At 49.8% G+C, this 15,673-nt stretch overlaps 1 long non-coding RNA gene across 1 annotated transcript in view; it reads right to left on the bottom strand.

Annotated features, from left to right (window-relative positions):
* The window catches only part of LOC140428818 (uncharacterized), a 114,438-nt gene that overhangs the window by 98,237 nt on the left and 528 nt on the right, over positions 1 to 15,673 (bottom strand). The gene's annotated exons all lie outside the window — the stretch shown is intronic.

Below are 15,673 nucleotides of genomic sequence, written 5' to 3' on the forward strand. Positions count from 1 at the left end.
GAACTGGACCAGCCACATTAATACTGTGACTACCAGGGCAGGACAAAGGCTACGAGTCCTACGATGAGTAACTCACCTCCTGACCTCCCAAAGCCTGTCAACCATCTACAAGGCACAAGTCAGGAGTGTGATGGAATTCTCTCCACTTGCCTGGATGAGTGCAGCTCCAACAACACTCAAGAAGCTCGGCACCATACAGGACAAAGCAGCCCGCTTGATTGCTCTTCCTTCCACAACATTCAAACCCTCCACCACCGACGAACGGTAGCAGCCTTCTGTACCATCTACAAGATGCACTGCAGTAACTCACCAAGATTCCTTAGGCAACACCTTCCAAACCCACAATCATCTAGAAGGACAAGTGCAGCAGATACCTGGGAACCCCACCACCTGGAGGTTCCTCTCCAAGTCACTCACCACCCTGACTTGGAAATATATCGCCGTTCCTTCGCTGTCACTGGGACAAAATCCCGGAACACCCTCCCTAACAGCATAGTGGGTGTACCTACACCTGAAGGACTGCAGTGGTTCAAGAAGGCAACTCACCACCACCTTCTGAAGGGCAAGTAGGGATGGGCACTAAATGCTGGCCTAACCAACGATGCCCAGGTGAATTTTTAAAATGTTTTTAAAACCTGCCCTTGCAAAGACCACCCTACTGAAGCCCATGCCTCCACCCTAGCCCCGTAACCCAGTCTAACCTTTTGGACATTAAGGGGCAATTTAGTATGGCCAATCCACCTAACCTGCACATCTTTGGACTGTGGGAGGAAAACGGAGCATCCGGAGAAAACCCACGCAGATTAAGGCAGAAAATGCAGGCTCCGCACGGACAGTCACCCAGGGCCAGAATAGAACCCAGGTCCCTAGAGCTGTGTGGCAGCAGTGCTAACCACCGTGCCACCATGCCACCCTATCTACCCCATCTACCTCATTTCTCATACCTGCTCCCACAGCATTGCTTACCTCAGATCTCCTAAGTCCAGGTAAAGCTACAGTCTGCCCGGTAGTATCCTCCACTTTTATTCCTTTTCAGAATCCTCCATATGAATCCGCACAAGCCACATGGGCTTTCCATGCAACTTCCAACACGCTGAACGAACATGTCGCATATAATCTTTATAATCTTTATTATTGTCACAAGTAGGCTTACATTAACACTGCAATGAAGTTACCGTGAAAAGTGCCTCGTCGCCACATTCCGGCACCTGTTCGGGTACTCGGAGGGAGGAACTTTCGGGACTTGTGGGAGGAAACCAGTGCACCCGGAGGAAACCCACGCAGACACGGGGAGAACATGCAGACTCCACACAGACAGTCACCCAAACCGGAATCGAACCTGGGACCCTGGTGCTGTGAAGCAACAGTGCTACCCAATGTGCTATTGTGATGCTAACCGCAGTGCTAACCACTGTGCTACATTGTTACTCCACGTCTCACCTGCACCCGCATTACCTTTCTTCCTGGCCTTCGGAGAAGATCTCTGAGCGTTTCCAACTACCCATTCCTTACCTTGTCTACCTGCCTTCCTTTCACTCTCCCACTTCCTATCCTTTTCAAAATTGTGGGGTGATGGAGCAAAGCTTTAAATTTATGGATGAGCTCATAATCATCAACCATAATTTCTGCCTGCCTTGCACTTTTCACCCTCTGGTCTCCAACAGCTGCTCTTATAATAGGAGGTAGGGGGTGTGATTCTCTGTCTCGCCGCACCGGTTTTCTGGTGCGGCGCGTCCCCGCCAGCAGCGGGATTCTCCATCCCGTCAGCCAGCCAATGGGGTTTCGTATTGTGGGTCACCGCACGTCATCGGGAAATCCCTGGGCGTGGGTGCACTGTCGATGCAATGCAGAAACCCGCCAGAGGAGAATCCAGCCCAGGGTATTCTTAAACTCTAAGAGAATGATCTCTCTTAGAGCCTCATAGGTAGTTTCAACTCCCAATGCTATATCCGCCTATCAAAATTGTTCTTCTTAACCATTTCAAATTCTGCATAAGTATGCCCCGACTGCCCCATTAAATTCTGAAACTTTTAACTATATGCTTCGGGAACCAATTCATATGCATCCAGAATAGCCCTTCTTTTTAAAAAAATAAATTTAGAGCGCCCAATTCATTTTTACCAATTAAGGGACAACTTAGCACAGCCAATCCACCTACCCTGCACATCTTTGGGTTGTGGGAGCGTAACCCACGCAAACATGGGGAGAATGTACAAACTCCACAAGGACAGTGACCCAGAGCCGGGATCGAACCTGGGGCCTCGGTGCCATGAGGCGGCAGTGCTAACCACTGTGCCACCGTGCTGCTCTTAGAATAGCCCTTCTTACCTTTTGCTGCATCGCCATTTCTATATTTTTTAATTCCCTTTCATGCTCTAACTGCAACAGAACTCTCTCCAGCTCAATTTCCCCACCAGAAACCTTTCCTGATGCTACACTACTTGTGAGCTCCCCTGTGGGTCAAGCATCTCCATCAAATTTAAATGAACATAGAACATACAGTGAGAAGGAGGCCATTTGGCCCATCGAGTCCGCACCGATCCACTTAAGCCCTCACTTCCACCCTATCCCCGTAACCCAATAACCCCTCCAAACCTTTTTGGTCACTAAGGGCAATTTAGCATGGCCAATCCACCTACCCTGCACGTCTTTGGACTGTGGGAGGAAACCGGAGCACCCGGAGGAAACCCACGCAGACACGGGGAGAATGTGCAGACTCCGCACAGACAGTGACCCAGCAGGGAATCAAACCTGGGACCCTGGCGCTGTGAAGCCACAGTGCTATCCACTGTGCTACCGTGCTGCCCTGTTTTTGAGCAAACGCTTCAATTAACTCCACCTCCTTGACTCTAGCCATTACCTCTAGTTTTAATTCATCTACCAATTCGACAAGCGTCGCCTATCGGTTGAAAGGCGGTCAATTTAAAACTGAGATGAGGAGGCACTGCTTCTCGCAGACGGTGATGAATTTGTGGAACTAGCTGCCCCATAGTGCGGTGGAGTCCGAATCATTAAATGGTTTCAAGAGGGAGATAGATATATTTCTGATTTTAAAAAATGGCTCAAAGGGATATGGGGAACAGATAGGGAATTGGCTTTGAGACCAGGAAGAGATCAGCCATGATCTGATTGAATGGCAGAGCAGAGTCGAATTGCCTTCTTCTGCTCCTAATTCCTATATTCCGATGTTCCCAACCTACCAGATTTCTATTCCATTCATTAGGCAGGTTCAAGTGGAAGGTGGAAATTACCCCCTATCAAATTTTAACCTCTCAAAATCATTGTTCAAAATTGTAGGATCATTTTGAACCATTGCAAGTCCCAATGCTAGCGAACAAGGTAAATTCCTTTCCCTCCCCTCAGTTACTTCAACCTTCCTTTTGAGACTGCCCATCATGTATCTTCTCAAAAAAAAAATCACCTTTGCCTCCATTAAGTTTGACACCAACTTTAGACTCCCTCTCTTCTCCATGTCCTTGAATGTGTTGTTGCCTCCAGACTCTATGCCCACCTTTCCAACATACATGTTTTATCTCTAAGTACTGCCACAACCCTCAAATGACATTAACCAAATTCTCAAATGATATCCTCTGTGACAGAGCATGGTGCATCCCTTCTCTAATTCATTCTTGGGATGTGAGCATCACATGCAAGGTTAACATTTATTCCCATCCTTAATTGCACTTGACAAGGTGGTAGTGAGCCATTTTCTTGAACTGTGGCCGTCCATATGGCATAGGTATATCCACAGTCCTTTTCTCTGCAGTGGTTTGATATAAATGAGCAGCTCGCTGCACCATTTTGGAGGATATTAAGAATCAATCACATTTCTGTGAATCGAGAGTCACATGTAGGCCTGACCAATTAAGGATGGCACTTTCCTCCCCTGAAGGACATTGTTAATCATATGGGCTTTTAGGACAATCCAGCGGTTTCATGGTCATTACCGAGTCTGGTATTTTATTCCAGATTTATTTAATTAACTAAATTCAAATTTCTCCAGCTGCCATTGTGGGATTTGACATCAAGCCTCTGGGCATTAATGCAGGTCAATGAATTACTGGTCCTGTAACATTACCACAATGCTATTGTCCCTGTTCAATCTCTCGAGAGTGTTACAAATGATTGACTATACCACCGTCCTTCAGCTCCTCTGCCTCTTTGTTCAGCTCAGTGGGATTCCTCGCACTTAGATCCAACCTTAACCTTTCCAATAGTAACAGAAGTATTGCTAGCAGTAACCTCTCCCCATACCCTGCAGCGTTGCCTCCTGGAGTCTCCCAAACATCTATCCGCGGCCCCCTCCCCTTCCTCATTGACATGCTGCAGTGTGGCAGCACACAATCTAGGGAGAATAGCAATTTCCTTCAGTTAAATATCGGAAAAACCATTGTATTCAGCCCCTGGCACATTTACATTTCCTCTCCCTTGCCATTGTTTCAAGCAGACTGCAAGTGAACTAAGCATCCAATTCAACTCCATTTCTTCCCAAATGCAAAAAAACTCTACCCTCGCTTCCATAACATCACGTGGCTCTGACTCTGCCGCAGCCAGTCTAACGTCGCACCCTCATCCAAGCAATAGTCACCTATTCAGATATTTTCCTGCACAGCCTCCCTCCTGCACCCTCCAAAAACATGAGCCCATTCAAAACATTGCTGCCTATATCCTGTCTCACACTGCTAATCTATTACCTGAGTTGTTGATACCTATCCTTGCCCACCCCACCCCCCATATCCCTCCATTCCCCACCCCAACCACACCCCCACCCCCATGCCTCTAATTTAAAATTCTCATCCTCCTGTATAAATGCCTTCATGGCTTTGCCCATGCCTATCTCTCTGTGGTGGTATGTATTAGGAGTCATGTGGGACTGTGAAGCCGTGATGCTATTGGCTGACAGATCCCGGGTCCTGGTTGGCTGTTGACTCCTGGCTCCGCCCTGAAGGCGGAGTATAAGAACCCGAGCTTCTACCCGCTGCTTCATTCTGTTGCTGAACTGCTGGGGACAAGTCTCGCTTAATAAAGCCTCATCGACTTCATCACTACTCATCTCTCTCGTAAGTCATTGTGCGCTACACTCTCAAACCTCCTCCAAGTCTAATCGCCCCTCCAGAACTCTTCAGTCCTCCTAAACTGGGTACTTCAATATCTCCCCCCCCCCCCCCACCCCACACACACACACACGCACGCACACACCCATCCCACCTTTGTCCACCAGTGATTGTCTTCCCTTTGAAAATTTAGGGCCTATGCTCTGCAATGCCCTCCCCAAGTGTTTCTGCCTCACCAGTTCCCTCTCCTCCTTTCAAAACCTGCAATAAAACCACCATTTTGTCCCAAGATGTTACTCATCCAAGGCAAAGGGGTGCAATGGTAGTGCCCCGACCGCTCTGGGTTCAGAACTTGTTGGCCATGGAATGAATGTTTATAAGGTGGTTCAATGGGCTGATAATCAGCTCAGGAATTCCACCCCCAATAGTGTTCCAAAGGAGTAAATAAAAGTATGGGTGGGAAGATACACTTTAAAAATAATCCCCCATAAGGGCGACATGGTGGCTCAGTGGTTAGCACTGCTGCCTCACAGCGCCGAGGACGCAGGTTCAATCCCGGCCCTGGGTCACTGTCTGTATGGAGTTTCCACATTCTCCCTGTGTCGGCGTGGGTCTCACCCCCAACCCAAAAAGACGTGCAGGGCAGGTCAATTGGCCATGCTAAATTGCCCTAATTGGAAAAAAAATTGAATTGGATACTCTGAATTTATTTTTTTTAAATCCCATGTAAAATATTTTCTTCGACTGGGTATTCTGATTACGATTCTTTGTTGGTGTTTTGGCAGATTTACTGCATTAAAGATCGGTATTAATGCAGGTTGTAGTTTTTTTTTGTCTGAGATGTCATGATCCCCTTGACCTTTATAATTATTATATTACAGTTCTGAAATCCTGGGCGAAATTCTCCCGAAATGGCGCGGTGTCCGCCGACTGGCGCCCAAAACGGCGCCAATCAGACGGGCATCGCACCGCCCCAAAGGTGCGGAATGCTCCGCATCTTTGGGGGCCGAGCCCCAACATTGAGGGGTAGGCCGACGCTGGAGGAATTTCCGCCCCGCCAGCTGGCGGAAACGGCCTTTGTTGCCCCGCCAGCTGGCGCGGAAATGACATCCCGGGCGGCACATGCGCGGGAGCGTCAGCTGCTGCTGACAGTTTCCCACGCATGCGCAGTGGAGGGAGTCTCTTCCGCCTCTGCCATGGTGGAGACCGTGGCGGAGGCGGAAGGGAAAGAGTGCCCCCACGGCACAGGCCCACCCGGGGATCGGTGGGCCTGATCGCGGGCCAGGCCACCGTGGGGGCACCCCCCCAGGACCCCGGAGCCCGCCCGTGCCGCCTTGTCCCGCCGTTCAAAGGGTGGTTTAATCCACGCCGGCGGGACAGGCAATTTATCGGCGGGACTTCGGCCCATCCGGGCCGGAGAATCGAGCTGGGGGGCCCGCCAACCGGCGCGGCCCGATTCCCGCCCCCGCCGAATATCCGGTACCGGAGACTTCGGCAGCCGGCGGGGGCGGGATTCACGGCAGCCCCCGGCGATTCTCCAACCCGAAGGGGGGTCGGAGAATGACGCCCACCTGTTCTGAACCAGATATTAAGGATCTTGAAGGAATCAATTGGGACACCTTCAGCTTTTTTTTTAAGGTACTTGGAATGTGATACTTTGTGCATTCTGAGACCTGTCTGAAATCTCTATTTTCATCATTTATTTGGTTAGAAAATTATTTTGCGCTTGTTGGTAATGATGCTGCTGAGGGTTGATGGTGGTGACACGGTGGCACAGTGGTTATCTCTGCTGCCTTACAGAGCCAGGGACCTGGGTTCAATTCTGACCTCGGGTGGTTGTGTGGAGTTTGCACATTCTGCCCATGTCTGCGTGGGTTTTCTCCGGGTTCTCCGGTTTCCTCCCACAATCCAAAGATGTGCAGGTTAGGTGGATTGGCGGTGCTAAATTGCCTCTAAGTATCCAAAAGTTAGGGCAGCACGGTGGTGCAGTGGTTAGCACTGCAACCTCACGTCGCCGAAGTCTCAGGTTCGATCCCGGCTCTGGGTCACTGTCCGTGTGGAGTTTGCACATTCTCCCCGTGTTTGCGTAGGTTTCGCCCCGACAACCCAAAAGATGTGCAGGGTAGGTGGATTGGCCACGCTAAATTGCCCCTTAATTGGAAAAAAATTTATTGGATATTCCAAATTTATAAAAATTAAAATAAAAGTGCCCAAAAGTTAAGTGGGGTTACGGGAATAGGGCAGGGGATTGGGCCTCGGTAGGGTGGTCTTTCAGAGGGTCGTGAAAAGTCAATGGGCCAAACGGCCTCCTTCTGCAATGCAGGGAGCCTATGATGCTGTTTGGTGGATATTCTACACATCATATGGGGAAATGTAAACTAACTGGAAACATTTTTAAAAATAAATTTAGAGTACCCAATTATTTTTTTTCCAATTAAGGGGTAATTTAGCGTGGCCAATCCACCTAGCCTACACATCTATTTGGGTTGTGGGGGTGAGACCCACGTAGACACAGGCAAAATGTGCAAACTCCACATGCATGAACCCAGTGTCATGATATTCATATAAACATAACATGGTGCAAACACACACACACTAATGGACAGATCAACGGACCAATCAACACACACGCAACATCACAACCAATCACCAGTGAGAGCACACGCACTATAAAACGGGGAACACCACAGTCCCCGCTCATTCCAGCAGGAGATAGCTCAGAGCACAGAGCTCACAGCGTGCCACTCAGACATACACCATGTGCTGAGTGCCTCTCTAAGATAGTGCTAGGGCTGGGTCCACAGGTTAACTGGTAAAGTACAAACCACAGCCAGAAGTATACAGTAGATGTTATCAAGAATAATAAAACAGAGTTGTACCATCTACAACCGTGTTGGTTCGTTTGTATAGCGGAACACCCAACACGACATAGTACCAGGATTGGAACCCAGCAACTGTGAGGCCTACCTGCACATCTTCAGCGATCTGCCATCCTGCGCCATGGACACCATCAGCCCGCCGCAGCCGCTCCAAATCGCTGGAAACCTCGGCGTCAACTGGAAGCTGTTTAAACAGCGCTTCCAGCTCTTCCTAGAAGCCACAGACAGGGAGAATGCTTCGGACACCAGGAAGATCGCCCTCCTCCTCTCCACGGCAGGGCAACACGCCATCCACATCTACAACTCCCTGGCATTCGCAGACGGCGAGGACAAGACGAAGTACAAGACGGTCCTTCTCAAACTTGAGCAACACTTCAACATCGAAGTGAATGAGAGCTTCGAGAGGTACCTCTTCCAGCAGCGCCTGCAGGGTACGGATGAGCCGTTTCAATCCTTTTCGACACACCTCCGTATCCTCGCGCAGTTCCTGCGGCTATGAGGCCACCACCGATTCCATGATTCGGGACCAGATAGTTTTTGGGGTCACCTACACCTGCAGCTCCTCAAAATAAAGAGCCTCAACCTAGCCACCGCCATTGAAACCTGCGTCCTCCACGAAAACGCGACCAGCTGGTACTCCCAATTCCAGGCGGCCGAATCGGCACGGCACGGATCCCACGAGGCCGAGCGGGTCCACTCCATCGAGTTCCTCCCGGCCCATGGCCCGGACGAGGACGGCCATTTTGCGCGCTTTCTGCGGCCTCCCGCGCTTGTACGCGCCAAAAGAGACGTCGACGCAGAGGGACGTGACGCGCAGGTCGCTCTAGGCAGGACCAAACTGCGCATGCGCGGTGGCGCAACGAACGCCATGACGTCACGACATGCGGAAACTGTGGATCCGCACATTTAAAGCGGCAATGTCCAGCGAAAAATCGACAATGCCTCCGCTGTGGCAGGATGGGCCACTACGCCGCCTGCTGTCGCGCAGCTCAACCTGCCAGCGCTCCCCAATTCCGCCAGCCTCGCAGGGACGTGCTGGCCATTCAGCCTCCATACACCGAGTCATACCCTGACGACGTACAGACCGGTGATACCGACGACCGGGAAGCCTTCCGCGTTGCGGTAATTGACAGAAATCGGATGTCCCTAAGTAGAACCCACCAGCCGATGCCAGTGCACAGCGTCAATCCGGGTGATGAATGGTGTGCCACCCTAACGGTCAACCGATCACCAATCACATTCCGTTTAGACACTGGTGCCTCCACCAATCTCATTGCATGGTCAGCCTTCTACGCCTTGAAGGTCAAACCACCGATTCGGCCATCCCGCTGTCAGTTGGTCGATTACAACGGTAATGTTATGCCGGCCATGGGATCCTGCCAGCTCGAGGTTGCACACAATTCACACGCAGCCACACTGTCTTTTGAGATAGTTGGATCCTCGAAGGACTCTCTGTTAGGCGCACAGGCGGGCAAGGTTCTCCACCTCGTTCAGCGGGTACACACTCTGTCTCCAGACGGCACGTCTGATTTCCTGGATGCAGACTTTAGAGCACAGCTCCACTCGCTCCTCGCCCACAACCAGGAGGCTTTCGAGGGCATGAGCACACTGCTCTACACTTACAGAATACGGCTCAAACCGGACGCCAGCCCGGTCATTCAAGCACCTCGCAGAGTCCCAGCACCACTCAAGGACCGCCTCAAGCAGCAAATGCAGGATCTCCAGGACCAAGGAGTGCTTTCCCGGGTCACGGAGCCCACGCCATGGGTCAGCTCCATGGTGTGCGTAAAAAAAGCCCTCTGGCGAACTCCGGATCTGCATCGACCCGAAAGACCTGAACAATAACATCATGAGGGAACACTACCCCATACCCAAACGGGAAGAGATCACGAGCGAAATGGCCCAGGCTAGAATTTTTACAAAGCTTGATGCCTCAAAGGGTTTTTGGCAGATTCAGCTGGATCAGTCCAGCAGGAAGCTGTGCACCTTCAACACTGCCTTTGGCAGGTACTGCTACAATAGGATGCCGTTTGGCATCATCTCGATATCCAAGGTGTTTCATCGAATCATGGAACAGATGATGGAGGGTATCGAAGGGGTGCGTGTCTATGTTGACGACGTCATCATCTGGTCCACCACACCACAGGAGCATATCAGTCATCTCCAGCGCGTCTTTGCTCGGATAAGAGAACACGGCCTGCGCCTCAACCGAGCCAAGTGCTCTTTTGGCCAAACTGAGCTAAAGTTTCTGGGGGACCACATATCCCGGTCAGGGGTGCGTCCGGATGCAGACAAAGTGACAGCTATTACAGCCATGCCGCAGCCAGCAGACAAGAAGGCAGTGCTACGCTTTCTCGGGATGGTCAACTTCCTGGGGAAGTTCATTCCCAACCTTGCCTCCCACACAACAGCTCTTCGCCACCTAGTGAAGAAGACTACGGAGTTCCAGTGGCTGCCCGCACACCAGAAGGAATGGGAGGAGCTCAAGATCAAGCTCACCACAGCCCCGGTATTGGCGTTCTTTGACACTACTCGAGATACAAAGATCTCGACTGATGCCAGCCAGTCCGGCATTGGGGCGGTACTCCTGCAACGGGACGACACTGCATCATGGGCCCCGGTCGCCTATGCCTCGCTGGCCATGACCCCCACAGAACAACGCTATGCGCAGATTGAGAAGGAGTGCCTGGGCTTGTTAACCGGCATAGATAAATTCCACGACTACGTGTATGGTCTCCCTCAGTTCACCGTGGAAACCGACCATCGCCCCCTGGTCAGCATCATACAAAAGGACCTTAATGAGTTGACCCCCTCGCCTCCAGCGCATTCTGCTAAAGCTCCGGAGGTACGACTTCCAACTGGTCTACACCCCGGAAAGGACCTCATCATCGCGGATCCCCTGTCCGGAGCAGTGAGCACACTGCCCGAATCGGGGTGGGGGGGTCGTTTGTCAGGTCGAAGCGCATGTGGCCTTCACATCAGCCAATCTGCCAGCTAATGATGCAGGTCTGGCCCGTATTCGCCGGGAGACTGCGGCTGACCCCCTTCTACAATGTGTGATGCGCCACATGACGGAAGGGTGGCTCAAAGGACAGTGCCCACAATTCTCCAATGTCCGGGACGACTTGGCCGTCATTGACGGTGTCCTCCTAAAGTTGGACCGGATTGTGATTCCACACAGCATGCACAGGCTGGTCCTCGAACAATTACACGAAGGCCATCTCGGGGTTGAGAAGTGCAGGCGGAGGGCCCGAGAAGCTGTGTACTGGCCGGGCATCAGCGACGACATCACCAACATGGTGCTCAACTGCCCCACCTGCCAAAGGTTTCAGCCGGCGCCATCCCCTGAGATGCTTCAGCCCCATGAGTTGGTAATGTCCCCCTGGGTGAAGGTGGGTGTGGACCTTTTTCATGCGCTCGGCAAGGACTACCTCATCATAATTGATTATTTTTCAAATTATCCGGAGGTCATACGCCTGCACGATTTGACATCATCAGCTGTAATCAGAGCATGCAAGGAAACCTTCGCTCGCCATGGCATTCCGCTCACCGTCATGTCGGACAATGGGCCCTGTTTTGCGAGCCAAGAATGGTCTTCTTTTGCCGCTTCGTATGGCTTCACACACGTGACGTCCAGCCCTCTGCATCCCCAGTCAAATGGCAAGGCGGAAAAGGGCGCCCATATCGTGAAGCGGCTCCTCTGCAAGGCTGCTGATGCCGGATCTGATTTCTATTTAGCCCTGCTGGCCTATCGCTCGGCCCCACTGTCCACAGGCCTCTCACCAACCCAGCTATTGATGGGTCCTGCCCTCAGTGCCACTGTACCGTCCATTCATGTTCCTAAACCCGACCATGCTCCAGTACTGCAAAGGATGCGACAGCAGCATGCTCAGCAGAAGGTGGCACATGACACTCGGGCAACTGCTCTTCCTGCCTTGGCGCCTGGAGACAACGTCCGCATCCACCTACCGGAGGGTGGCTGGTCGGCAACCGCCAAGGTTCTCCGCCGCGTGGCTCCCCGCTCGTTCCTGGTTCGCATGCCTGATGGCTCCATTCACCGGCGTAATCGACGGGCCCTTCGGCTGCTTCCGCGCTCGCTACGTGATCATGCACCGGTGCCACGCCCTCCTGATGTCGACTTCGTGGAGCTTCCTGCCACTCTGCCTATTCCTCTATCGCCTGTGGCCAGGCGCATTCCTCAGCCGGTGGATCCTGACCCACCCTTGAGGCGGTCAACCCGAATTCGTCGCCCACCTACTAGGCTGGACTTATGAACCTGTTTGCACATTGGACTCACTGAATTGTTATGCAACAATGTTAATGTGTTTCTCTTTTTGTCGTTCCAGGAATTCCCTTTCGATGTTTGATGATTGCACTTGTTTTGTTTGTGGTACAACCTCGTTGCTATGTTGCACCTGACACCTTCCGATGTATATAGTTTGGCCTCATGTACATGTTGTAGATATTGCACACACATATTCAGCTGCACTCAGTACACACCAATATTTATTACCAAATAGGCACATATTCTTGTGAATAGGGGGGATGTCATGATATTCATATAAACATATCATGGTGCAAACACACACACACACTGATGGACAGATCAACGGACCAATCAACACACACGCAACATCACAGCCAATCACCAGTGAGAGCACACGCACTATAAAACGGGGAACACCACAGTTCCCGCTCATTCCAGCAGGCGATAGCTCAGAGCACAGAGCTCACAGCGTGCCACTCAGACATACACCATGTGCTGAGTGCCTCACCAAGATAGTGCAAGGGCTGGGTCCACAGGTTAACTGGTAAAGTACGAACCACAGCCAGAAGTATACAGTAGATGTTATCAAGAATAATAAAACAGAGTTGTACCATCTACAACCGCGTTGGTTCGTTTGTATAGCGGAACACCCAACACGACACCCAGGTCCTGAGCGCCGTAGGCGGCAATGCTAACCACTGAGCCACCATGCTGCCCAACTAACTGGAAACATAAACAAGCATAAGAATTTGAGGAAACAAATGTTTTTTGGCGAGAGTAAACGATCCAATTCTTTTTCCTCCCTAGGTCGTATACCTACTGACAAGAGTAAGGCACTCGCAGACCTTTCTAAGTATCACTCTAAGTCAAGCGTTAGGACGTTTTTGAAGAACAATTTGTCCCTTTTGTTCAACACATCCCCTCTTCCCCAATCCCCTGCTTCGTAACAATGTCACTGGGGCTGCGTACTTGGCAGACTGAAAATGAGCCTGGGCCCATTGTGACTCAAGGTTATCATCTCACTGTGTGCTATTTTTAGTGTGCTGCTGTGGAATGTGGATTAATAACTAAATGAAAATAATGACGACAGCAACTTGTCAAACAGTGCATGAAAAAGAGTGAACAGGAGGAATTCAATTTGTTTCTTTGATTTCTTTCAAATCTGAAGAAAAACAATTCCATGGATTGCAAATTTCTGCTGACCCATGTCACCATGAAAATGGCAAAACAATTGTTTTAAGGTGCCAACAATACATTCTGTATTGAATTGAAAACTCCTGGTAGCCTTCCTTTGGGAGGCGGTGGCGGAGTGGATTAGTAATCCAAAGACCAGGGATAACACTCCGGGGCCCCAGGTTCAAATCCCACCAGGGGAGGTTGCCAAATTTGAATTCAATAAAAATCTGGAATTAAAAGTCGAATGATGACCAGGAAATGATGTCGTAAAAACCAATCTGGTTAATTAATGTCCTTCAAAGAAGGAAATCTGCTGTCCTTACCCGTTCTCGCCTACATGTGACTCCAGACCCACACAGTGATGTGCTTGACTCTTAACTGCGCCTCCACCCCTCCCTCCCCCCACTGAAATGCCTCTCAGTTCAAGGGCAATTAGGTTTGCGAAACAAATGCTGGCCCAGCCAGCGACGCCCACATCCCAAGAACGAATATTAGAAAAAACAGTAAACTTGCCCAAGACCAAAAATTGGTTAAGATGGATTTAAGCAAACTCTGAGCAGTTAGAAACTCTGAGCAACAGCGATTCCTTCCAGATGCAATCTGTCCCACTGGACCTTATTTAAGGCTACTAAATATCATCTATTATTGAAGAAATCAATATGTCAAAGGCTTGTATTAGTGTCAACAAGCATTCATGCTTGACAGTAAGGAAAATCTGTTAGGTCAAAGTTGCTCACATTTATTTTCACATTTCATCTGCCCACTAAGGACTTAAAGAGCATTTCAGCATCCAGCTGCTACAATGATCAGCGTGACCTTTTCCTTGTGGTGTACAAAGTACAGTCAAAACTAATGGTATGAAATCTGTCAATCCTTACAACCTCTATGTATGCAGTGTCTTAGGAGGCAAGGTGAGTGCACACCCTTGACGCGTGGACTGCTTTTAACTGGCAAAATAAAATGATAGCAATATTACAAACGATGTTTGTGTTTTTTTACTCTACTTAATTCACATTTCTTCACAGGGATCCAGAATAAGTACTTTGGCTGGAATTCTCTGGCTGTTGCAACTCTCTTTTCCCGCTGGCAGCACACCCCCGCATGTGGGTTTCATGGCGGCATGGGGTGGCTTCAATGGGAAACCCCATTGGCAAGTGGCGGGAAGATAGAATCCCGCTGCCAGTGAATGGCGAGCCGCCAAGTAACACCCGGATGGGGGACAGGAGAATTCCGCCCTTTTCTCTTTGCTTGTGGTTTGTTCACACAAACTGGCAACCAATGTGGCCAAGCAATAATTGACTCTAGACGTGCATTCCCCTCATTGTTACCCCATGTGATTCTTCTTAACACATCTACCACCTATTTAAATATTTACCATCTTTGAATATTACAAGATAGGTTACCCATGGTAACACTTGGACATCAGGTTATCTTGACTTTTGGTGCAGGAAGAAAAGAGATAAATTATTGCAGGAAAGGTGGTGAAGTTCGTGCCACTGGCTGTCCTCAGAGGGCATGACTGTGTTCACAGTATGAAAGGCTACGGGATCATTTTCAACTTGCTGATCAAGTGTGTGTTACATTATTGGTTTAGTAATATATTGTGTTACTAGTTGCTGTTCATCCAGAAGGGTCTGGTGGTGTGATCCTGAATAAACCACGAGTCTTCAACTTAAAGCAAACTAATTTATTAAGTAACGATTAATTATAATTGAGTTCGACAGTCGTCAGAACTATCACTAGTAATCAAGTAATTAAATATTAATGTCTTAACTGATTCAAAACCACACGTGCTAACTATGCTGTGATCTATCTCTCATACACTACTGCTGTCTAGTCACTCCTGGGTGGAAAGAGACCAAGATCCTCTGGGAGCTGATACTTATAGTGGATCTAGTGATGCCCTCAAGTGGTAGTGTTACAGTTAGATGTTATCATTAACGCTTTAGTTATCTACATTTATACATATCATTACAGTGTGCAACAGGCACTGCCGATCCACCAGCAGCTCAAGAACCTTATCCTTCCACTGGAATCTGATCTGCGAAACCAGTTTTGTGGCTGGGTGGCAATTACGCCATGCGTTAAGTCATGGCACATCCTCTTGTATAATATTAAAAAAATCAGAGAATCTGGATATTTTGTTGTTTTCATTATTTTCTCCTAAGCTGGATTTTCCCTCTGGAGCAGGAAGCAGAGGGACTTATTAATGAAGGTGATGGGTGTCTGGGTCAATAAGGAACAGGGTTGGGGGTAGGGGGTGTCATCAGCAGGAACGGCGGATGGCTTTAAGCAGG

The sequence above is a fragment of the Scyliorhinus torazame genome, chromosome 8, assembly GCF_047496885.1.
Source record: "Scyliorhinus torazame isolate Kashiwa2021f chromosome 8, sScyTor2.1, whole genome shotgun sequence".
NCBI classification, from domain to species: domain Eukaryota; kingdom Metazoa; phylum Chordata; class Chondrichthyes; order Carcharhiniformes; family Scyliorhinidae; genus Scyliorhinus; species Scyliorhinus torazame.